At 52.1% G+C, this 21,569-nt stretch overlaps 19 non-coding genes across 19 annotated transcripts; all 19 read left to right on the forward strand.

Annotated features, from left to right (window-relative positions):
* Window positions 1-25: 25 nt before the first annotated feature.
* Trnah-gug lies at window positions 26-97 on the forward strand. The gene has a single exon. It is a non-coding gene; the product is annotated as a tRNA-His (tRNA).
* Window positions 98-844: 747 nt separating this feature from the next.
* Trnal-uag lies at window positions 845-926 on the forward strand. Its single transcript has one exon. It is a non-coding gene; the product is annotated as a tRNA-Leu (tRNA).
* A 445-nt stretch (window positions 927-1,371) lies between these two features.
* Window positions 1,372-1,443, forward strand: Trnae-cuc. The gene has a single exon. It is a non-coding gene; the product is annotated as a tRNA-Glu (tRNA).
* A 386-nt stretch (window positions 1,444-1,829) lies between these two features.
* Trnah-gug lies at window positions 1,830-1,901 on the forward strand. Its single transcript has one exon. It is a non-coding gene; the product is annotated as a tRNA-His (tRNA).
* Window positions 1,902-2,648: 747 nt separating this feature from the next.
* On the forward strand, window positions 2,649-2,730 carry Trnal-uag. The gene has a single exon. It is a non-coding gene; the product is annotated as a tRNA-Leu (tRNA).
* Window positions 2,731-6,988: 4,258 nt separating this feature from the next.
* On the forward strand, window positions 6,989-7,060 carry Trnah-gug. The gene has a single exon. It is a non-coding gene; the product is annotated as a tRNA-His (tRNA).
* Window positions 7,061-8,782: 1,722 nt separating this feature from the next.
* Window positions 8,783-8,854, forward strand: Trnah-gug. The gene has a single exon. It is a non-coding gene; the product is annotated as a tRNA-His (tRNA).
* A 747-nt stretch (window positions 8,855-9,601) lies between these two features.
* Trnal-uag lies at window positions 9,602-9,683 on the forward strand. Its single transcript has one exon. It is a non-coding gene; the product is annotated as a tRNA-Leu (tRNA).
* A 445-nt stretch (window positions 9,684-10,128) lies between these two features.
* On the forward strand, window positions 10,129-10,200 carry Trnae-cuc. The gene has a single exon. It is a non-coding gene; the product is annotated as a tRNA-Glu (tRNA).
* A 386-nt stretch (window positions 10,201-10,586) lies between these two features.
* On the forward strand, window positions 10,587-10,658 carry Trnah-gug. The gene has a single exon. It is a non-coding gene; the product is annotated as a tRNA-His (tRNA).
* Window positions 10,659-11,405: 747 nt separating this feature from the next.
* Trnal-uag lies at window positions 11,406-11,487 on the forward strand. The gene has a single exon. It is a non-coding gene; the product is annotated as a tRNA-Leu (tRNA).
* Window positions 11,488-11,932: 445 nt separating this feature from the next.
* On the forward strand, window positions 11,933-12,004 carry Trnae-cuc. The gene has a single exon. It is a non-coding gene; the product is annotated as a tRNA-Glu (tRNA).
* Window positions 12,005-12,390: 386 nt separating this feature from the next.
* Window positions 12,391-12,462, forward strand: Trnah-gug. Its single transcript has one exon. It is a non-coding gene; the product is annotated as a tRNA-His (tRNA).
* Window positions 12,463-13,209: 747 nt separating this feature from the next.
* On the forward strand, window positions 13,210-13,291 carry Trnal-uag. The gene has a single exon. It is a non-coding gene; the product is annotated as a tRNA-Leu (tRNA).
* Window positions 13,292-13,736: 445 nt separating this feature from the next.
* Trnae-cuc lies at window positions 13,737-13,808 on the forward strand. The gene has a single exon. It is a non-coding gene; the product is annotated as a tRNA-Glu (tRNA).
* Window positions 13,809-14,194: 386 nt separating this feature from the next.
* Trnah-gug lies at window positions 14,195-14,266 on the forward strand. The gene has a single exon. It is a non-coding gene; the product is annotated as a tRNA-His (tRNA).
* Window positions 14,267-15,013: 747 nt separating this feature from the next.
* Window positions 15,014-15,095, forward strand: Trnal-uag. Its single transcript has one exon. It is a non-coding gene; the product is annotated as a tRNA-Leu (tRNA).
* Window positions 15,096-19,348: 4,253 nt separating this feature from the next.
* Trnah-gug lies at window positions 19,349-19,420 on the forward strand. Its single transcript has one exon. It is a non-coding gene; the product is annotated as a tRNA-His (tRNA).
* Window positions 19,421-20,167: 747 nt separating this feature from the next.
* Window positions 20,168-20,249, forward strand: Trnal-uag. The gene has a single exon. It is a non-coding gene; the product is annotated as a tRNA-Leu (tRNA).
* Window positions 20,250-21,569: the final 1,320 nt, after the last annotated feature.

Here is a 21,569-nt window from a genome sequence, read left to right on the forward strand (position 1 = left end):
CTTCGCGGGCGCCTCCGTGGCCATGGCCGTGATCGTCTAGTGGTTAGGACATTGCGTTGTGGCCGCAATAACCCAGGTTCGAATCCTGGTCACGGCAATTTTGAAAGTTTTGCCTTGCTGCCGTTGCAATGGCGAGTACTCGAAATGACAGTACTCTCTTGATTTTTTCACTCGTGTTCCGCAGGCCGCAGTTAGCACTACCACTTCATCCCCAACACGTAATGTCGCCTCCCAGAGCGCAGACGTCCGCTGCTCTCTGTAGTCGAAAAGGGCAGTCGTTTGAAGTGCGATGGATGAGCAGCCAGTCCCGGCAGAACAGGAAGCTGTGGCGTGCACTGTTTCTACAAATGCTAGGAACACTGGCGCACCAAGCAGCGCATGTAGCGTGGCCGAGCGCTTTAAGGCGCTGGTTTAAGGCACCAGTCTCTCTGTAGGCGCGGTTTCGAATCCCGTAGCTGCCGGGGGTTTTGATGTGATCGCGTTAACCTGCCGCTTTTCCTTCAAGTGTAACCTCCTTGAGCTCACATATGTTTGATACATGGAGCATTCTAACTCCGTCTGACAGTTACAGCTACGATACTTTAGTGGTTAAGGAAAGCCCAGGTTCGAAACCTGGTCACGGCACGAAAACGTCTCTTGACGCTGTCTCCTTAACTGCGACAGCTACAGACAAGTGGCGTCGCTACCATACGGCGGGCACGGCTTTTTCTTGCTGTGGATGGCCTAAAGAGACGCTTCCAGTGGGAGAGCAGTGGAAATACATGGCACGGCGATTGCCAAGATACTTCCATTTCGAAGTGATCTTTGTAGTACAAACGAAACGTTTTGCCGCTGCTGGTCCAACGGTAACGTGGCCGAGCGGTCTAAGGCGCTGGTTTTAGGCACCAGTCTCTCCGGAGGCGTGGGTTCGAATCCCACCGTTGCCACTTTTTACGTCTCATTTTTGTGCCGTTGCGGTGTGTTCTCGTGGGGTAGGACGCAGCTCTTGTGACGCGCGTGTTGTGTAGGTAGCGTGGCCGAGCGGTCAAAGGCGCTGGTTTCAGGCACCATTCTCTTCGGAGGCGTGGGTTCCAATCCCACAGCTGCCGAACGTGTAATGTTTCCTGTGTCGAAGGCAGATGCACTCATTGCCCGCAAAGGAAACAACACAACAACGCGTGAGCGTCTGCTTGGTGAATTGTCGTAGAACAGTGCGTGGTGCAACGACAGGATTTGTAGGCACCTTTTGCTCTCATCATTGCTGGCGTTCGTCTCCACGAAATGCGTCCGGAGCACGCCGTTCTATAACGCGAGAGAGTGGATTTTTTACAGTTGTCGTCAGTTAACCGTGGGCGGCTGCTGCGTTCGCTGGAAAGAGCACTTCCGTCGTTATCCGGTTTGGTCTAGTGGCTAGGATACCTGGCTCTCAACGAGGAGGCCCGGGTTCGATTCCCGGTACCGGACTTGCGCGTTTTTCTTGCTCCTCCTATGCGACTTGTCTCGACTTTGCTCGACTGACGCTACGCTGACGCGTGCAGGAAGCTACGTTAAGTATGACTCGCGGCAACACCTGACGGCGAGAGAGATGCGGCGTCTATCCACTTGTTATCGAGCCACATACCGGTACCTGTAGTCAAGAGGCTTGGAGGACTGCAAGACATTGCCACGGAGGTGAATGCAGCTAACCACTGTAGTTAGAGTCCTGACAGCGCAGGCACGTTCATTTGCTCGTATACATGTGATGGAGACCGTGTCTGACACTGCTGTGGCGTACACCTTGGCCTAGGCTTTGCTGGGTATCGCGACTTGCATTGCAGCCAGCTGCCTTCGCGGGCGCCTCCGTGGCCATGGCCGTGATCGTCTAGTGGTTAGGACATTGCGTTGTGGCCGCAATAACCCAGGTTCGAATCCTGGTCACGGCAATTTTGAAAGTTTTGCCTTGCTGCCGTTGCAATGGCGAGTACTCGAAATGACAGTACTCTCTTGATTTTTTCACTCGTGTTCCGCAGGCCGCAGTTAGCACTACCACTTCATCCCCAACACGTAATGTCGCCTCCCAGAGCGCAGACGTCCGCTGCTCTCTGTAGTCGAAAAGGGCAGTCGTTTGAAGTGCGATGGATGAGCAGCCAGTCGCAGCAGAACAGGAAGCTGTGGCGTGCACTGTTTCTACAAATGCTAGGAACACTGGCGCACCAAGCAGCGCATGTAGCGTGGCCGAGCGCTTTAAGGCGCTGGTTTAAGGCACCAGTCTCTCTGTAGGCGCGGTTTCGAATCCCGTAGCTGCCGGGGGTTTTGATGTGATCGCGTTAACCTGCCGCTTTTCCTTCAAGTGTAACCTCCTTGAGCTCACATATGTTTGATACATGGAGCATTCTAGCTCCGCCTGACAGTTACAGCTACGATACTTTAGTGGTTAAGGAAAGCGCAGGTTCGAAACCTGGTCACGGCACGAAAACGTCTCTTGACGCTGTCTCCTTAACTGCGACAGCTACAGACAAGTGGCGTCGCTACCGTACGGCGGGCACGGCTTTTTCTTGCTGTGGATGGCCTAAAGAGACGCTTCCAGTGGGAGAGCAGTGGAAATACATGGCACGGCGATTGCCAAGATACTTCCATTTCGAAGTGATCTTTGTAGTACAAACGAAACGTTTTGCCGCTGCTGATCCAACGGTAACGTGGCCGAGCGGTCTAAGGCGCTGGTTTTAGGCACCAGTCTCTCCGGAGGCGTGGGTTCGAATCCCACCGTTGCCACTTTTTACGTCTCATTTTTGTGCCGTTGCGGTGTGTCCTCGTGGGGTAGGACGCAGCTCTTGTGACGCGCGTGTTGTGTAGGTAGCGTGGCCGAGCGGTCTAAGGCGCTGGTTTCAGGCACCATTCTCTTCGGAGGCGTGGGTTCCAATCCCACAGCTGCCGAACGTGTAATGTTTCCTGTGTCGAAGGCAGATGCACTCATTGCCCGCAAAGGAAACAGCACAACAAGGCGTGAGCGTCTGCTTGGTGAATTGTCGTAGAACAGTGCGTGGTGCAACGACAGGATTTGTAGGCACCTTTTGCTCTCATCATTGCTGGCGTTCGTCTCCACGAAATGCGTCCGGAGCACGCCGTTCTATAACGCGAGAGAGTGGATTTTTTACAGTTGTCGTCAGTTAACCGTGGGCGGCTGCTGCGTTCGCTGGAAAGAGCACTGCCGTCGTTTGTCCGGTGTGGTCTAGTGGTGAGTTCCGCTTTAGACGCCGTGCAGTGTGGACGTGCCTAGTCTTCCGCTCCGCCGTGGCGTTACGTATAGTGGACTATCGTTGTTTACGTGTTGTGTTGCAACTTCTGTGAGTGTTTCTCCGTCGTTGTTTCGTACCTTGTGTTACTTTCTGTCCTTAGTTCAGTGTGTTGTGTGTAGCGGTTTCGACCGCCTATTTTGAAAATGTCGTCCCAGGTTATTCCTCGTCAGGCTACAGTTAGTTTTACTTTCGACAAGTCAACCCGCAATGTGCAACCTAGTTCCCTTGAGATTCATGATTGGTTGGTAGATACCTTTGGTGTTCATTCGGATCAGGTGCACACTGCTTATTTTGATACCGAACTGTATGTTTTCTTTGTTAAGTTCATGGACCCACTTCAGGTTGATAAAATTCTTTCTAAATATGGTCATCAAGTTCTGTTTCGGCATCGGGATGATTCTGTAAGTACCGTTCTGCTTTCCAATGCTTCCATCACGTATACCAATGTTCGTGTTTACAACCTTCCACCGGAGGTGGATAATGTCTATCTTAAGGAGGGTCTACAAAAGTATGGTGATGTAAAGAGCATTCGCCTTGAACGCTGGTCAAGCCAACATCGCCTGCAATGTTACAGTGGTATTCGTTCAGTCGAAATGCACATTAAGCAGAATATTCCATCTCACCTGCAGATCGGTGGATATCGTGTCCATGTAACATATAGTGGTCAGGTTGGCACCTGTTTTTTGTGCAATGAAAGTGGTCACGTGCGTACTGACTGTCCGCGGAGGGTTTTTGTTTTAAAAAATTCTCTCGAACAGCGTCGCAAGTTAACGGTCGCTGACCTCGTTGCAGGTGGTTCTGCTCTTGGTGTAGCACAGTCCAGTGGTAGTAGCGCCCCGCCACAGGTTTTGCGCACCCCTGACACAGAATTTCCTCCTTTGCGTGCTAAATCTGATGTTGTTCCGTCTGTCCCTCAGGTGGGTGTGCCACTTTTGAATAATAAGAGGCGTCGCCCACACGATGGAAATAGTACGGATGAGGATCTCCCTGAGATGCCCCAGTCCGAGCGACCGGCATCCTCCGAGCCACTGTGTACTGTAGCTGCTCCCTGCCCTCCTGAGGTAGCGGTTCCGGTGGCGGCTGCTGGCCCCCCTCCGGCCTCCGACGCAGCTTCTCTCGAGTCGGGTCGTCGGTCGGGCCTGTTGGCGCCGTCTTCCAAACCGACTTCGATGTCACAACAAGTGGAGCCGCGACAACTTCCTGCTTCGCTGCCCCATACCTCTGCCAGCGGAGCTGCTCCGCTTCCTTCCAACTCTGCGGCCTCGGACCTTCCTGCTCACGTTTCGCCTCCGTGCAGTCCATGTTTGCCGGAAGCTAGTGCAGGTGTTGACCATTCCGATTCGTCGGATGTTTCCGCCGCGACCCCGGATCCCGCATGTGGACCGGCGCGGGTGGTGTCGGATACAGAACTTGACCCTCCTACGTCACCGGCGGCTGAAGCTCCCTTGCCCGTCAGCCGACGCAAGTTACGCGTTCAGCCGAACGTTAATGCTGTTCGTAAAAAACCGAAACGTAAGGGATCCGCGGAACGGGGTAGCAGTCCCCCTCCCTCGGATGCCTCCGTCACCCCTGGTATGGACTGTGACGCTGGTGCGTCGGTGTAGGTGATTTGTTTTCTCGCTTTTCTGTCTATGGTTCAAGCATACACCTTTCTTACCTTAAATGTTAACCGTATTGAGTCCGACGTTCGCATTGCCTCTTTGCGGCAGTTTATTTACGACGCCTGTGCGGACGTAGTGTTTTTGCAGGAAGTGTTGTTTTCTGATCTCTCTCAACCTGGATTTCAAACTGCTTTTAATGTCGCGCCGGAATATTCAACAGGAACTGCTCTTTTCTTTCGAGAGGGCATTCCTATTACTGACATTGAATTCCTTGACTCTGGCCGTGGGATTGGTTGTCGTCTTTTTGATCTCCGCCTCGTTGTTTTGTATGCCCCCTCTGGTTCGGGTCACACTGTGGCTCGATCGCGCTTTTATAAAGAAGAGCTTATTTATCTTTTGCGCCAGAGTCCTCGGAGTCTCCTGCTCGGAGGCGATTTTAATTGTGTTTTACGCCCTGCAGACCAGTCCCCCAATTTTAATTATTGCCGTGATTTACATGACTTAGTTCGTACGATGCACCTGCGTGATGTCTGGGAACACAAATATCCAACCCTGGTGAAATATACGTTTTTTACCGGGTCCTCATGCAGTAGACTCGACGGATTCTATTTATCTGATTTTTTATGTGATAAAATTCTTTCTGTCGATGTTATTCCTACTAGTTTTTCTGACCATTGTGCTTTTACTGCAACTGTAAATCTTAGTCGCCAACCTGCAAAACTTTATCGTTCCCAGTGGATGTTAAATGTTTCCCACCTTGCCGACAGTGCTATGGATGATGTTATAAGTGGCGTGTGGGAGCGATGTCTTCGCTCTGTCCCGCGATACCCCTCCTTGCTGGTTTGGTGGACTGCGTTTGCCAAGCCCAAGATTCGTCAGACTTTGATTTTCTACTGTGCTGCTAGGACGCGTGATTTTAAGAACACGTATGAATATTACTACTCTGTCCTGCGTGAACTATATGACGCGGCGGGTACCTCTCCACTGCGGATCCATGATGTTCGTCGTATTAAAGCCAAGCTCTTGAGCCTTAAACGACGACAGATGGATGGTCTGCGAGTTAAGTCGAAACCTCACTCTCTTGTTGAAGGTGAACTGACATCCTTGTACCACCTGCTACGGCATCAGACTCGTCGTCGTCGCTCCTTCATCTCTTCTCTTACGGTGGATGATGGGCGACAGCTTAGTGCACAGGAGGAAATGGTTCGTGCTCTTCATCAGTATTACACTAGTCTCTATTCTGCCGATGATTCTGGTGAGTCTCTTTCGGATGATGTCTTTGGGGATCTAACTGCGACGATCGCGCCTGACGCGAACGGCGAATTTCTCCGGGAGTTCCAGGTAGATGATGTTTTCGATTTTATTGCTCGCTCTCCGTCCAGTAAATCGCCGGGTCCAGACGGCCTGCCTAAAGAATTTTATCTCCGTTTTTGGCCTCTTTTGGGTGGCATTTTTACGCAGATTTTAAATGAGATTGTCAGAGGGATGGATGTGCCTGCCGATTTTAAAGTAGGGAAAATTGTTTTAATTCCGAAGTCCTCTGGTCGTTTATCTGCTGCCAATCTTCGTCCGCTCACATTGCTGAATTTTGACTATAAGACAGCTGCTAGAAAAAAAAAAGAAAAAAAAAAAAAAAAAAAAAAAAGTGGCTAGGATACCTGGCTATCACCCAGGAAAAAAAAAAAAAAAGTGGCTAGGATACCTGGCTCTCACCCAGGAGGCCCGGGTTCGATTCCCGGTACCGGAATTGCGCGTTTTTGTTGCTCCTCCTATGCGACTTGTCTCGACTTTGCTCGACTGACGCTACGCTGACGCGTGCAGAAAGCTACGTTAAGTATGACTCGCGGCAACACCTGACGGCGAGAGAGATGCGGCGTCTATCCACTTGTTATCGAGCCACATACCGGTACCTGTAGTCAAGAGGCTTGGAGGACTGCAAGACATTGCCACGGAGGTGAATGCAGCTAACCACTGTAGTTAGAGTCCTGACAGCGCAGGCACGTTCATTTGCTCGTATACATGTGATGGAGACCGTGTCTGACACTGCTGTGGCGTACACCTTGGCCTAGGCTTTGCTGGGTATCGCCACTTGCATTGCAGCCAGCTGCCTTCGCGGGCGCCTCCGTGGCCATGGCCGTGATCGTCTAGTGGTTAGGACATTGCGTTGTGGCCGCAATAACCCAGGTTCGAATCCTGGTCACGGCAATTTTGAAAGTTTTGCCTTGCTGCCGTTGCAATGGCGAGTACTCGAAATGACAGTACTCTCTTGATTTTTTCACTCGTGTTCCGCAGGCCGCAGTTAGCACTACCACTTCATCCCCAACACGTAATGTCGCCTCCCAGAGCGCAGACGTCCGCTGCTCTCTGTAGTCGAAAAGGGCAGTCGTTTGAAGTGCGATGGATGAGCAGCCAGTCCCAGCAGAACAGGAAGCTGTGGCGTGCACTGTTTCTACAAATGCTAGGAACACTGGCGCACCAAGCAGCGCATGTAGCGTGGCCGAGCGCTTTAAGACGCTGGTTTAAGGCACCAGTCTCTCTGTAGGCGCGGTTTCGAATCCCGTAGCTGCGGGGGGTTTTGATGTGATCGCGTTAACCTGCCGCTTTTCCTTCAAGTGTAACCTCCTTGAGCTCACATATGTTTGATACATGGAGCATTCTAGCTCCGCCTGACAGTTACAGCTACGATACTTTAGTGGTTAAGGAAAGCCCAGGTTCGAAACCTGGTCACGGCACGAAAACGTCTCTTGACGCTGTCTCCTTAACTGCGACAGCGACAGACAAGTGGCGTCGCTACCATACGGCGGGCACGGCTTTTTCTTGCTGTGGATGGCCTAAAGAGACGCTTCCAGTGGGAGAGCAGTGGAAATACATGGCACGGCGATTGCCAAGATACTTCCATTTCGAAGTGATCTTTGTAGTACAAACGAAACGTTTTGCCGCTGCTGGTCCAACGGTAACGTGGCCGAGAGGTCTAAGGCGCTGGTTTTAGGCACCAGTCTCTCCGGAGGCATGGGTTCGAATCCCACCCTTGCCACTTTTTACGTCTCATTTTTGTGCCGTTGCGGTGTGTTCTCGTGGGGTAGGACGCAGCTCTTGTGACGCGCGTGTTGTGTAGGTAGCGTGGCCGACCGGTCTAAGGCGCTGGTTTCAGACACCATTCTCTTCGGAGGCGTGGGTTACAATCCCACAGCTGCCGAACGTGTAATGTTTCCTGTGTCGAAGGCAGATGCACTCATTGCCCGCAAAGGAAACAGCACAACAAGGCGTGAGCGTCTGCTTGGTGAATTGTCGTAGAACAGTGCGTGGTGCAACGACAGGATTTGTAGGCACCGTTTGCTCTCATCATTGCTGGCGTTCGTCTCCACGAAATGCGTCCGGAGCACGCCGTTCTATAACGCGAGAGAGTGGATTTTTTACAGTTGTCGTCAGTTAACCGTGGGCGGCTGCTGCGTTCGCTGGAAGGAGCACTGCCGTCGTTATCCGGTGTGGTCTAGTGGCTAGGGTACCTGGATCTCACCCAGGAGGCCACGCTTCGGTTCCCGATACCGGAATTGCGCGTTTTTGTAGCTCCTCTTATTCGACTTTACTCGACTGACGCTACGCTGACGCGTGCAGAAAGCTACGTTAAGTATGACTCGCGGCAACACCTGACGGCGAGAGAGATGCGGCGTCTATCCACTTGTTATCGAGCCACATACCGGTACCTGTAGTCAAGAGGCTTGGAGGACTGCAAGACATTGCCACGGAGGTGAATGCAGCTAACCACTGTAGTTAGAGTCCTGACAGCGCAGGCACGTTCATTTGCTCGTATACATGTGATGGAGACCGTGTCTGACACTGCTGTGGCGTACACCTTGGCCTAGGCTTTGCTGGGTATCGCCACTTGCATTGCAGCCAGCTGCCTTCGCGGGCGCCTCCGTGGCCATGGCCGTGATCGTCTAGTGGTTAGGACATTGCGTTGTGGCCGCAATAACCCAGGTTCGAATCCTGGTCACGGCAATTTTGAAAGTTTTGCCTTGCTGCCGTTGCAATGGCGAGTACTCGAAATGACAGTACTCTCTTGATTTTTTCACTCGTGTTCCGCAGGCCGCAGTTAGCACTACCACTTCATCCCCAACACGTAATGTCGCCTCCCAGAGCGCAGACGTCCGCTGCTCTCTGTAGTCGAAAAGGGCAGTCGTTTGAAGTGCGATGGATGAGCAGCCAGTCGCAGCAGAACAGGAAGCTGTGGCGTGCACTGTTTCTACAAATGCTAGGAACACTGGCGCACCAAGCAGCGCATGTAGCGTGGCCGAGCGCTTTAAGGCGCTGGTTTAAGGCACCAGTCTCTCTGTAGGCGCGGTTTCGAATCCCGTAGCTGCCGGGGGTTTTGATGTGATCGCGTTAACCTGCCGCTTTTCCTTCAAGTGTAACCTCCTTGAGCTCACATATGTTTGATACATGGAGCATTCTAACTCCGTCTGACAGTTACAGCTACGATACTTTAGTGGTTAAGGAAAGCCCAGGTTCGAAACCTGGTCACGGCACGAAAACGTCTCTTGACGCTGTCTCCTTAACTGCGACAGCGACAGACAAGTGGCGTCGCTACCATACGGCGGGCACGGCTTTTTCTTGCTGTGGATGGCCTAAAGAGACGCTTCCAGTGGGAGAGCAGTGGAAATACATGGCACGGCGATTGCCAAGATACTTCCATTTCGAAGTGATCTTTGTAGTACAAACGAAACGTTTTGCCGCTGCTGGTCCAACGGTAACGTGGCCGAGAGGTCTAAGGCGCTGGTTTTAGGCACCAGTCTCTCCGGAGGCGTGGGTTCGAATCCCACCGTTGCCACTTTTTACGTCTCATTTTTGTGCCGTTGCGGTGTGTTCTCGTGGGGTAGGACGCAGCTCTTGTGACGCGCGTGTTGTGTAGGTAGCGTGGCCGAGCGGTCTAAGGCGCTGGTTTCAGGCACCATTCTCTTCGGAGGCGTGGGTTCCAATCCCACAGCTGCCGAACGTGTAATGTTTCCTGTGTCGAAGGCAGATGCACTCATTGCCCGCAAAGGAAACAACACAACAACGCGTGAGCGTCTGCTTGGTGAATTGTCGTAGAACAGTGCGTGGTGCAACGACAGGATTTGTAGGCACCTTTTGCTCTCATCATTGCTGGCGTTCGTCTCCACGAAATGCGTCCGGAGCACGCCGTTCTATAACGCGAGAGAGTGGATTTTTTACAGTTGTCGTCAGTTAACCGTGGGCGGCTGCTGCGTTCGCTGGAAAGAGCACTTCCGTCGTTATCCGGTTTGGTCTAGTGGCTAGGATACCTGGCTCTCAACGAGGAGGCCCGGGTTCGATTCCCGGTACCGGACTTGCGCGTTTTTCTTGCTCCTCCTATGCGACTTGTCTCGACTTTGCTCGACTGACGCTACGCTGACGCGTGCAGAAAGCTACGTTAAGTATGACTCGCGGCAACACCTGACGGCGAGAGAGATGCGGCGTCTATCCACTTGTTATCGAGCCACATACCGGTACCTGTAGTCAAGAGGCTTGGAGGACTGCAAGACATTGCCACGGAGGTGAATGCAGCTAACCACTGTAGTTAGAGTCCTGACAGCGCAGGCACGTTCATTTGCTCGTATACATGTGATGGAGACCGTGTCTGACACTGCTGTGGCGTACACCTTGGCCTAGGCTTTGCTGGGTATCGCCACTTGCATTGCAGCCAGCTGCCTTCGCGGGCGCCTCCGTGGCCATGGCCGTGATCGTCTAGTGGTTAGGACATTGCGTTGTGGCCGCAATAACCCAGGTTCGAATCCTGGTCACGGCAATTTTGAAAGTTTTGCCTTGCTGCCGTTGCAATGGCGAGTACTCGAAATGACAGTACTCTCTTGATTTTTTCACTCGTGTTCCGCAGGCCGCAGTTAGCACTACCACTTCATCCCCAACACGTAATGTCGCCTCCCAGAGCGCAGACGTCCGCTGCTCTCTGTAGTCGAAAAGGGCAGTCGTTTGAAGTGCGATGGATGAGCAGCCAGTCCCGGCAGAACAGGAAGCTGTGGCGTGCACTGTTTCTACAAATGCTAGGAACACTGGCGCACCAAGCAGCGCATGTAGCGTGGCCGAGCGCTTTAAGGCGCTGGTTTAAGGCACCAGTCTCTCTGTAGGCGCGGTTTCGAATCCCGTAGCTGCCGGGGGTTTTGATGTGATCGCGTTAACCTGCCGCTTTTCCTTCAAGTGTAACCTCCTTGAGCTCACATATGTTTGATACATGGAGCATTCTAACTCCGTCTGACAGTTACAGCTACGATACTTTAGTGGTTAAGGAAAGCCCAGGTTCGAAACCTGGTCACGGCACGAAAACGTCTCTTGACGCTGTCTCCTTAACTGCGACAGCTACAGACAAGTGGCGTCGCTACCATACGGCGGGCACGGCTTTTTCTTGCTGTGGATGGCCTAAAGAGACGCTTCCAGTGGGAGAGCAGTGGAAATACATGGCACGGCGATTGCCAAGATACTTCCATTTCGAAGTGATCTTTGTAGTACAAACGAAACGTTTTGCCGCTGCTGGTCCAACGGTAACGTGGCCGAGCGGTCTAAGGCGCTGGTTTTAGGCACCAGTCTCTCCGGAGGCGTGGGTTCGAATCCCACCGTTGCCACTTTTTACGTCTCATTTTTGTGCCGTTGCGGTGTGTTCTCGTGGGGTAGGACGCAGCTCTTGTGACGCGCGTGTTGTGTAGGTAGCGTGGCCGAGCGGTCTAAGGCGCTGGTTTCAGGCACCATTCTCTTCGGAGGCGTGGGTTCCAATCCCACAGCTGCCGAACGTGTAATGTTTCCTGTGTCGAAGGCAGATGCACTCATTGCCCGCAAAGGAAACAACACAACAACGCGTGAGCGTCTGCTTGGTGAATTGTCGTAGAACAGTGCGTGGTGCAACGACAGGATTTGTAGGCACCTTTTGCTCTCATCATTGCTGGCGTTCGTCTCCACGAAATGCGTCCGGAGCACGCCGTTCTATAACGCGAGAGAGTGGATTTTTTACAGTTGTCGTCAGTTAACCGTGGGCGGCTGCTGCGTTCGCTGGAAAGAGCACTTCCGTCGTTATCCGGTTTGGTCTAGTGGCTAGGATACCTGGCTCTCAACGAGGAGGCCCGGGTTCGATTCCCGGTACCGGACTTGCGCGTTTTTCTTGCTCCTCCTATGCGACTTGTCTCGACTTTGCTCGACTGACGCTACGCTGACGCGTGCAGAAAGCTACGTTAAGTATGACTCGCGGCAACACCTGACGGCGAGAGAGATGCGGCGTCTATCCACTTGTTATCGAGCCACATACCGGTACCTGTAGTCAAGAGGCTTGGAGGACTGCAAGACATTGCCACGGAGGTGAATGCAGCTAACCACTGTAGTTAGAGTCCTGACAGCGCAGGCACGTTCATTTGCTCGTATACATGTGATGGAGACCGTGTCTGACACTGCTGTGGCGTACACCTTGGCCTAGGCTTTGCTGGGTATCGCCACTTGCATTGCAGCCAGCTGCCTTCGCGGGCGCCTCCGTGGCCATGGCCGTGATCGTCTAGTGGTTAGGACATTGCGTTGTGGCCGCAATAACCCAGGTTCGAATCCTGGTCACGGCAATTTTGAAAGTTTTGCCTTGCTGCCGTTGCAATGGCGAGTACTCGAAATGACAGTACTCTCTTGATTTTTTCACTCGTGTTCCGCAGGCCGCAGTTAGCACTACCACTTCATCCCCAACACGTAATGTCGCCTCCCAGAGCGCAGACGTCCGCTGCTCTCTGTAGTCGAAAAGGGCAGTCGTTTGAAGTGCGATGGATGAGCAGCCAGTCCCGGCAGAACAGGAAGCTGTGGCGTGCACTGTTTCTACAAATGCTAGGAACACTGGCGCACCAAGCAGCGCATGTAGCGTGGCCGAGCGCTTTAAGGCGCTGGTTTAAGGCACCAGTCTCTCTGTAGGCGCGGTTTCGAATCCCGTAGCTGCCGGGGGTTTTGATGTGATCGCGTTAACCTGCCGCTTTTCCTTCAAGTGTAACCTCCTTGAGCTCACATATGTTTGATACATGGAGCATTCTAACTCCGTCTGACAGTTACAGCTACGATACTTTAGTGGTTAAGGAAAGCCCAGGTTCGAAACCTGGTCACGGCACGAAAACGTCTCTTGACGCTGTCTCCTTAACTGCGACAGCTACAGACAAGTGGCGTCGCTACCATACGGCGGGCACGGCTTTTTCTTGCTGTGGATGGCCTAAAGAGACGCTTCCAGTGGGAGAGCAGTGGAAATACATGGCACGGCGATTGCCAAGATACTTCCATTTCGAAGTGATCTTTGTAGTACAAACGAAACGTTTTGCCGCTGCTGGTCCAACGGTAACGTGGCCGAGCGGTCTAAGGCGCTGGTTTTAGGCACCAGTCTCTCCGGAGGCGTGGGTTCGAATCCCACCGTTGCCACTTTTTACGTCTCATTTTTGTGCCGTTGCGGTGTGTTCTCGTGGGGTAGGACGCAGCTCTTGTGACGCGCGTGTTGTGTAGGTAGCGTGGCCGAGCGGTCAAAGGCGCTGGTTTCAGGCACCATTCTCTTCGGAGGCGTGGGTTCCAATCCCACAGCTGCCGAACGTGTAATGTTTCCTGTGTCGAAGGCAGATGCACTCATTGCCCGCAAAGGAAACAACACAACAACGCGTGAGCGTCTGCTTGGTGAATTGTCGTAGAACAGTGCGTGGTGCAACGACAGGATTTGTAGGCACCTTTTGCTCTCATCATTGCTGGCGTTCGTCTCCACGAAATGCGTCCGGAGCACGCCGTTCTATAACGCGAGAGAGTGGATTTTTTACAGTTGTCGTCAGTTAACCGTGGGCGGCTGCTGCGTTCGCTGGAAAGAGCACTTCCGTCGTTATCCGGTTTGGTCTAGTGGCTAGGATACCTGGCTCTCAACGAGGAGGCCCGGGTTCGATTCCCGGTACCGGACTTGCGCGTTTTTCTTGCTCCTCCTATGCGACTTGTCTCGACTTTGCTCGACTGACGCTACGCTGACGCGTGCAGGAAGCTACGTTAAGTATGACTCGCGGCAACACCTGACGGCGAGAGAGATGCGGCGTCTATCCACTTGTTATCGAGCCACATACCGGTACCTGTAGTCAAGAGGCTTGGAGGACTGCAAGACATTGCCACGGAGGTGAATGCAGCTAACCACTGTAGTTAGAGTCCTGACAGCGCAGGCACGTTCATTTGCTCGTATACATGTGATGGAGACCGTGTCTGACACTGCTGTGGCGTACACCTTGGCCTAGGCTTTGCTGGGTATCGCGACTTGCATTGCAGCCAGCTGCCTTCGCGGGCGCCTCCGTGGCCATGGCCGTGATCGTCTAGTGGTTAGGACATTGCGTTGTGGCCGCAATAACCCAGGTTCGAATCCTGGTCACGGCAATTTTGAAAGTTTTGCCTTGCTGCCGTTGCAATGGCGAGTACTCGAAATGACAGTACTCTCTTGATTTTTTCACTCGTGTTCCGCAGGCCGCAGTTAGCACTACCACTTCATCCCCAACACGTAATGTCGCCTCCCAGAGCGCAGACGTCCGCTGCTCTCTGTAGTCGAAAAGGGCAGTCGTTTGAAGTGCGATGGATGAGCAGCCAGTCGCAGCAGAACAGGAAGCTGTGGCGTGCACTGTTTCTACAAATGCTAGGAACACTGGCGCACCAAGCAGCGCATGTAGCGTGGCCGAGCGCTTTAAGGCGCTGGTTTAAGGCACCAGTCTCTCTGTAGGCGCGGTTTCGAATCCCGTAGCTGCCGGGGGTTTTGATGTGATCGCGTTAACCTGCCGCTTTTCCTTCAAGTGTAACCTCCTTGAGCTCACATATGTTTGATACATGGAGCATTCTAGCTCCGCCTGACAGTTACAGCTACGATACTTTAGTGGTTAAGGAAAGCGCAGGTTCGAAACCTGGTCACGGCACGAAAACGTCTCTTGACGCTGTCTCCTTAACTGCGACAGCTACAGACAAGTGGCGTCGCTACCGTACGGCGGGCACGGCTTTTTCTTGCTGTGGATGGCCTAAAGAGACGCTTCCAGTGGGAGAGCAGTGGAAATACATGGCACGGCGATTGCCAAGATACTTCCATTTCGAAGTGATCTTTGTAGTACAAACGAAACGTTTTGCCGCTGCTGATCCAACGGTAACGTGGCCGAGCGGTCTAAGGCGCTGGTTTTAGGCACCAGTCTCTCCGGAGGCGTGGGTTCGAATCCCACCGTTGCCACTTTTTACGTCTCATTTTTGTGCCGTTGCGGTGTGTCCTCGTGGGGTAGGACGCAGCTCTTGTGACGCGCGTGTTGTGTAGGTAGCGTGGCCGAGCGGTCTAAGGCGCTGGTTTCAGGCACCATTCTCTTCGGAGGCGTGGGTTCCAATCCCACAGCTGCCGAACGTGTAATGTTTCCTGTGTCGAAGGCAGATGCACTCATTGCCCGCAAAGGAAACAGCACAACAAGGCGTGAGCGTCTGCTTGGTGAATTGTCGTAGAACAGTGCGTGGTGCAACGACAGGATTTGTAGGCACCTTTTGCTCTCATCATTGCTGGCGTTCGTCTCCACGAAATGCGTCCGGAGCACGCCGTTCTATAACGCGAGAGAGTGGATTTTTTACAGTTGTCGTCAGTTAACCGTGGGCGGCTGCTGCGTTCGCTGGAAAGAGCACTGCCGTCGTTTGTCCGGTGTGGTCTAGTGGTGAGTTCCGCTTTAGACGCCGTGCAGTGTGGACGTGCCTAGTCTTCCGCTCCGCCGTGGCGTTACGTATAGTGGACTATCGTTGTTTACGTGTTGTGTTGCAACTTCTGTGAGTGTTTCTCCGTCGTTGTTTCGTACCTTGTGTTACTTTCTGTCCTTAGTTCAGTGTGTTGTGTGTAGCGGTTTCGACCGCCTATTTTGAAAATGTCGTCCCAGGTTATTCCTCGTCAGGCTACAGTTAGTTTTACTTTCGACAAGTCAACCCGCAATGTGCAACCTAGTTCCCTTGAGATTCATGATTGGTTGGTAGATACCTTTGGTGTTCATTCGGATCAGGTGCACACTGCTTATTTTGATACCGAACTGTATGTTTTCTTTGTTAAGTTCATGGACCCACTTCAGGTTGATAAAATTCTTTCTAAATATGGTCATCAAGTTCTGTTTCGGCATCGGGATGATTCTGTAAGTACCGTTCTGCTTTCCAATGCTTCCATCACGTATACCAATGTTCGTGTTTACAACCTTCCACCGGAGGTGGATAATGTCTATCTTAAGGAGGGTCTACAAAAGTATGGTGATGTAAAGAGCATTCGCCTTGAACGCTGGTCAAGCCAACATCGCCTGCAATGTTACAGTGGTATTCGTTCAGTCGAAATGCACATTAAGCAGAATATTCCATCTCACCTGCAGATCGGTGGATATCGTGTCCATGTAACATATAGTGGTCAGGTTGGCACCTGTTTTTTGTGCAATGAAAGTGGTCACGTGCGTACTGACTGTCCGCGGAGGGTTTTTGTTTTAAAAAATTCTCTCGAACAGCGTCGCAAGTTAACGGTCGCTGACCTCGTTGCAGGTGGTTCTGCTCTTGGTGTAGCACAGTCCAGTGGTAGTAGCGCCCCGCCACAGGTTTTGCGCACCCCTGACACAGAATTTCCTCCTTTGCGTGCTAAATCTGATGTTGTTCCGTCTGTCCCTCAGGTGGGTGTGCCACTTTTGAATAATAAGAGGCGTCGCCCACACGATGGAAATAGTACGGATGAGGATCTCCCTGAGATGCCCCAGTCCGAGCGACCGGCATCCTCCGAGCCACTGTGTACTGTAGCTGCTCCCTGCCCTCCTGAGGTAGCGGTTCCGGTGGCGGCTGCTGGCCCCCCTCCGGCCTCCGACGCAGCTTCTCTCGAGTCGGGTCGTCGGTCGGGCCTGTTGGCGCCGTCTTCCAAACCGACTTCGATGTCACAACAAGTGGAGCCGCGACAACTTCCTGCTTCGCTGCCCCATACCTCTGCCAGCGGAGCTGCTCCGCTTCCTTCCAACTCTGCGGCCTCGGACCTTCCTGCTCACGTTTCGCCTCCGTGCAGTCCATGTTTGCCGGAAGCTAGTGCAGGTGTTGACCATTCCGTTTCGTCGGATGTTTCCGCCGCGACCCCGGATCCCGCATGTGGACCGGCGCGGGTGGTGTCGGATACAGAACTTGACCCTCCTACGTCACCGGCGGCTGAAGCTCCCTTGCCCGTCAGCCGACGCAAGTTACGCGTTCAGCCGAACGTTAATGCTGTTCGTAAAAAACCGAAACGTAAGGGATCCGCGGAACGGGGTAGCAGTCCCCCTCCCTCGGATGCCTCCGTCACCCCTGGTATGGACTGTGACGCTGGTGCGTCGGTGTAGGTGATTTGTTTTCTCGCTTTTCTGTCTATGGTTCAAGCATACACCTTTCTTACCTTAAATGTTAACCGTATTGAGTCCGACGTTCGCATTGCCTCTTTGCGGCAGTTTATTTACGACGCCTGTGCGGACGTAGTGTTTTTGCAGGAAGTGTTGTTTTCTGATCTCTCTCAACCTGGATTTCAAACTGCTTTTAATGTCGCGCCGGAATATTCAACAGGAACTGCTCTTTTCTTTCGAGAGGGCATTCCTATTACTGACATTGAATTCCTTGACTCTGGCCGTGGGATTGGTTGTCGTCTTTTTGATCTCCGCCTCGTTGTTTTGTATGCCCCCTCTGGTTCGGGTCACACTGTGGCTCGATCGCGCTTTTATAAAGAAGAGCTTATTTATCTTTTGCGCCAGAGTCCTCGGAGTCTCCTGCTCGGAGGCGATTTTAATTGTGTTTTACGCCCTGCAGACCAGTCCCCCAATTTTAATTATTGCCGTGATTTACATGACTTAGTTCGTACGATGCATCTGCGTGATGTCTGGGAACACAAATATCCAACCCTGGTGAAATATACGTTTTGTACCGGGTCCTCATGCAGTAGACTCGACAGATTCTATTTATCTGATTTTTTATGTGATAAAATTCTTTCTGTCGATGTTATTCCTACTAGTTTTTCTGACCATTGTGCTTTTACTGCAACTGTAAATCTTAGTCGCCAACCTGCAAAACTTTATCGTTCCCAGTGGATGTTAAATGTTTCCCACCTTGCCGACAGTGCTATGGATGATGTTATAAGTGGCGTGTGGGAGCGATGTCTTCGCTCTGTCCCGCGATACCCCTCCTTGCTGGTTTGGTGGACTGCGTTTGCCAAGCCCAAGATTCGTCAGACTTTGATTTTCTACTGTGCTGCTAGGACGCGTGATTTTAAGAACACGTATGAATATTACTACTCTGTCCTGCGTGAACTATATGACGCGGCGGGTACCTCTCCACTGCGGATCCATGATGTTCGTCGTATTAAAGCCAAGCTCTTGAGCCTTAAACGACGACAGATGGATGGTCTGCGAGTTAAGTCGAAACCTCACTCTCTTGTTGAAGGTGAACTGACATCCTTGTACCACCTGCTACGGCATCAGACTCGTCGTCGTCGCTCCTTCATCTCTTCTCTTACGGTGGATGATGGGCGACAGCTTAGTGCACAGGAGGAAATGGTTCGTGCTCTTCATCAGTATTACACTAGTCTCTATTCTGCCGATGATTCTGGTGAGTCTCTTTCGGATGATGTCTTTGGGGATCTAACTGCGACGATCGCGCCTGACGCGAACGGCGAATTTCTCCGGGAGTTCCAGGTAGATGATGTTTTCGATTTTATTGCTCGCTCTCCGTCCAGTAAATCGCCGGGTCCAGACGGCCTGCCTAAAGAATTTTATCTCCGTTTTTGGCCTCTTTTGGGTGGCATTTTTACGCAGATTTTAAATGAGATTGTCAGAGGGATGGATGTGCCTGCCGATTTTAAAGTAGGGAAAATTGTTTTAATTCCGAAGTCCTCTGGTCGTTTATCTGCTGCCAATCTTCGTCCGCTCACATTGCTGAATTTTGACTATAAGACAGCTGCTAGAAAAAAAAAAGAAAAAAAAAAAAAAAAAAAGTGGCTAGGATACCTGGCTATCACCCAGGAAAAAAAAAAAAAAAGTGGCTAGGATACCTGGCTCTCACCCAGGAGGCCCGGGTTCGATTCCCGGTACCGGAATTGCGCGTTTTTGTTGCTCCTCCTATGCGACTTGTCTCGACTTTGCTCGACTGACGCTACGCTGACGCGTGCAGAAAGCTACGTTAAGTATGACTCGCGGCAACACCTGACGGCGAGAGAGATGCGGCGTCTATCCACTTGTTATCGAGCCACATACCGGTACCTGTAGTCAAGAGGCTTGGAGGACTGCAAGACATTGCCACGGAGGTGAATGCAGCTAACCACTGTAGTTAGAGTCCTGACAGCGCAGGCACGTTCATTTGCTCGTATACATGTGATGGAGACCGTGTCTGACACTGCTGTGGCGTACACCTTGGCCTAGGCTTTGCTGGGTATCGCCACTTGCATTGCAGCCAGCTGCCTTCGCGGGCGCCTCCGTGGCCATGGCCGTGATCGTCTAGTGGTTAGGACATTGCGTTGTGGCCGCAATAACCCAGGTTCGAATCCTGGTCACGGCAATTTTGAAAGTTTTGCCTTGCTGCCGTTGCAATGGCGAGTACTCGAAATGACAGTACTCTCTTGATTTTTTCACTCGTGTTCCGCAGGCCGCAGTTAGCACTACCACTTCATCCCCAACACGTAATGTCGCCTCCCAGAGCGCAGACGTCCGCTGCTCTCTGTAGTCGAAAAGGGCAGTCGTTTGAAGTGCGATGGATGAGCAGCCAGTCGCAGCAGAACAGGAAGCTGTGGCGTGCACTGTTTCTACAAATGCTAGGAACACTGGCGCACCAAGCAGCGCATGTAGCGTGGCCGAGCGCTTTAAGGCGCTGGTTTAAGGCACCAGTCTCTCTGTAGGCGCGGTTTCGAATCCCGTAGCTGCCGGGGGTTTTGATGTGATCGCGTTAACCTGCCGCTTTTCCTTCAAGTGTAACCTCCTTGAGCTCACATATGTTTGATACATGGAGCATTCTAGCTCCGCCTGACAGTTACAGCTACGATACTTTAGTGGTTAAGGAAAGCGCAGGTTCGAAACCTGGTCACGGCACGAAAACGTCTCTTGACGCTGTCTCCTTAACTGCGACAGCTACAGACAAGTGGCGTCGCTACCGTACGGCGGGCACGGCTTTTTCTTGCTGTGGATGGCCTAAAGAGACGCTTCCAGTGGGAGAGCAGTGGAAATACATGGCACGGCGATTGCCAAGATACTTCCATTTCGAAGTGATCTTTGTAGTACAAACGAAACGTTTTGCCGCTGCTGATCCAACGGTAACGTGGCCGAGCGGTCTAAGGCGCTGGTTTTAGGCACCAGTCTCTCCGGAGGCGTGGGTTCGAATCCCACCGTTGCCACTTTTTACGTCTCATTTTTGTGCCGTTGCGGTGTGTCCTCGTGGGGTAGGACGCAGCTCTTGTGACGCGCGTGTTGTGTAGGTAGCGTGGCCGAGCGGTCTAAGGCGCTGGTTTCAGGCACCATTCTCTTCGGAGGCGTGGGTTCCAATCCCACAGCTGCCGAACGTGTAATGTTTCCTGTGTCGAAGGCAGATGCACTCATTGCCCGCAAAGGAAACAGCACAACAAGGCGTGAGCGTCTGCTTGGTGAATTGTCGTAGAACAGTGCGTGGTGCAACGACAGGATTTGTAGGCACCTTTTGCTCTCATCATTGCTGGCGTTCGTCTCCACGAAATGCGTCCGGAGCACGCCGTTCTATAACGCGAGAGAGTGGATTTTTTACAGTTGTCGTCAGTTAACCGTGGGCGGCTGCTGCGTTCGCTGGAAAGAGCACTGCCGTCGTTTGTCCGGTGTGGTCTAGTGGTGAGTTCCGCTTTAGACGCCGTGCAGTGTGGACGTGCCTAGTCTTCCGCTCCGCCGTGGCGTTACGTATAGTGGACTATCGTTGTTTACGTGTTGTGTTGCAACTTCTGTGAGTGTTTCTCCGTCGTTGTTTCGTACCTTGTGTTACTTTCTGTCCTTAGTTCAGTGTGTTGTGTGTAGCGGTTTCGACCGCCTATTTTGAAAATGTCGTCCCAGGTTATTCCTCGTCAGGCTACAGTTAGTTTTACTTTCGACAAGTCAACCCGCAATGTGCAACCTAGTTCCCTTGAGATTCATGATTGGTTGGTAGATACCTTTGGTGTTCATTCGGATCAGGTGCACACTGCTTATTTTGATACCGAACTGTATGTTTTCTTTGTTAAGTTCATGGACCCACTTCAGGTTGATAAAATTCTTTCTAAATATGGTCATCAAGTTCTGTTTCGGCATCGGGATGATTCTGTAAGTACCGTTCTGCTTTCCAATGCTTCCATCACGTATACCAATGTTCGTGTTTACAACCTTCCACCGGAGGTGGATAATGTCTATCTTAAGGAGGGTCTACAAAAGTATGGTGATGTAAAGAGCATTCGCCTTGAACGCTGGTCAAGCCAACATCGCCTGCAATGTTACAGTGGTATTCGTTCAGTCGAAATGCACATTAAGCAGAATATTCCATCTCACCTGCAGATCGGTGGATATCGTGTCCATGTAACATATAGTGGTCAGGTTGGCACCTGTTTTTTGTGCAATGAAAGTGGTCACGTGCGTACTGACTGTCCGCGGAGGGTTTTTGTTTTAAAAAATTCTCTCGAACAGCGTCGCAAGTTAACGGTCGCTGACCTCGTTGCAGGTGG

The sequence above is a fragment of the Schistocerca piceifrons genome, unplaced genomic scaffold (assembly GCF_021461385.2).
Source record: "Schistocerca piceifrons isolate TAMUIC-IGC-003096 unplaced genomic scaffold, iqSchPice1.1 HiC_scaffold_687, whole genome shotgun sequence".
Taxonomy (NCBI): domain Eukaryota; kingdom Metazoa; phylum Arthropoda; class Insecta; order Orthoptera; family Acrididae; genus Schistocerca; species Schistocerca piceifrons.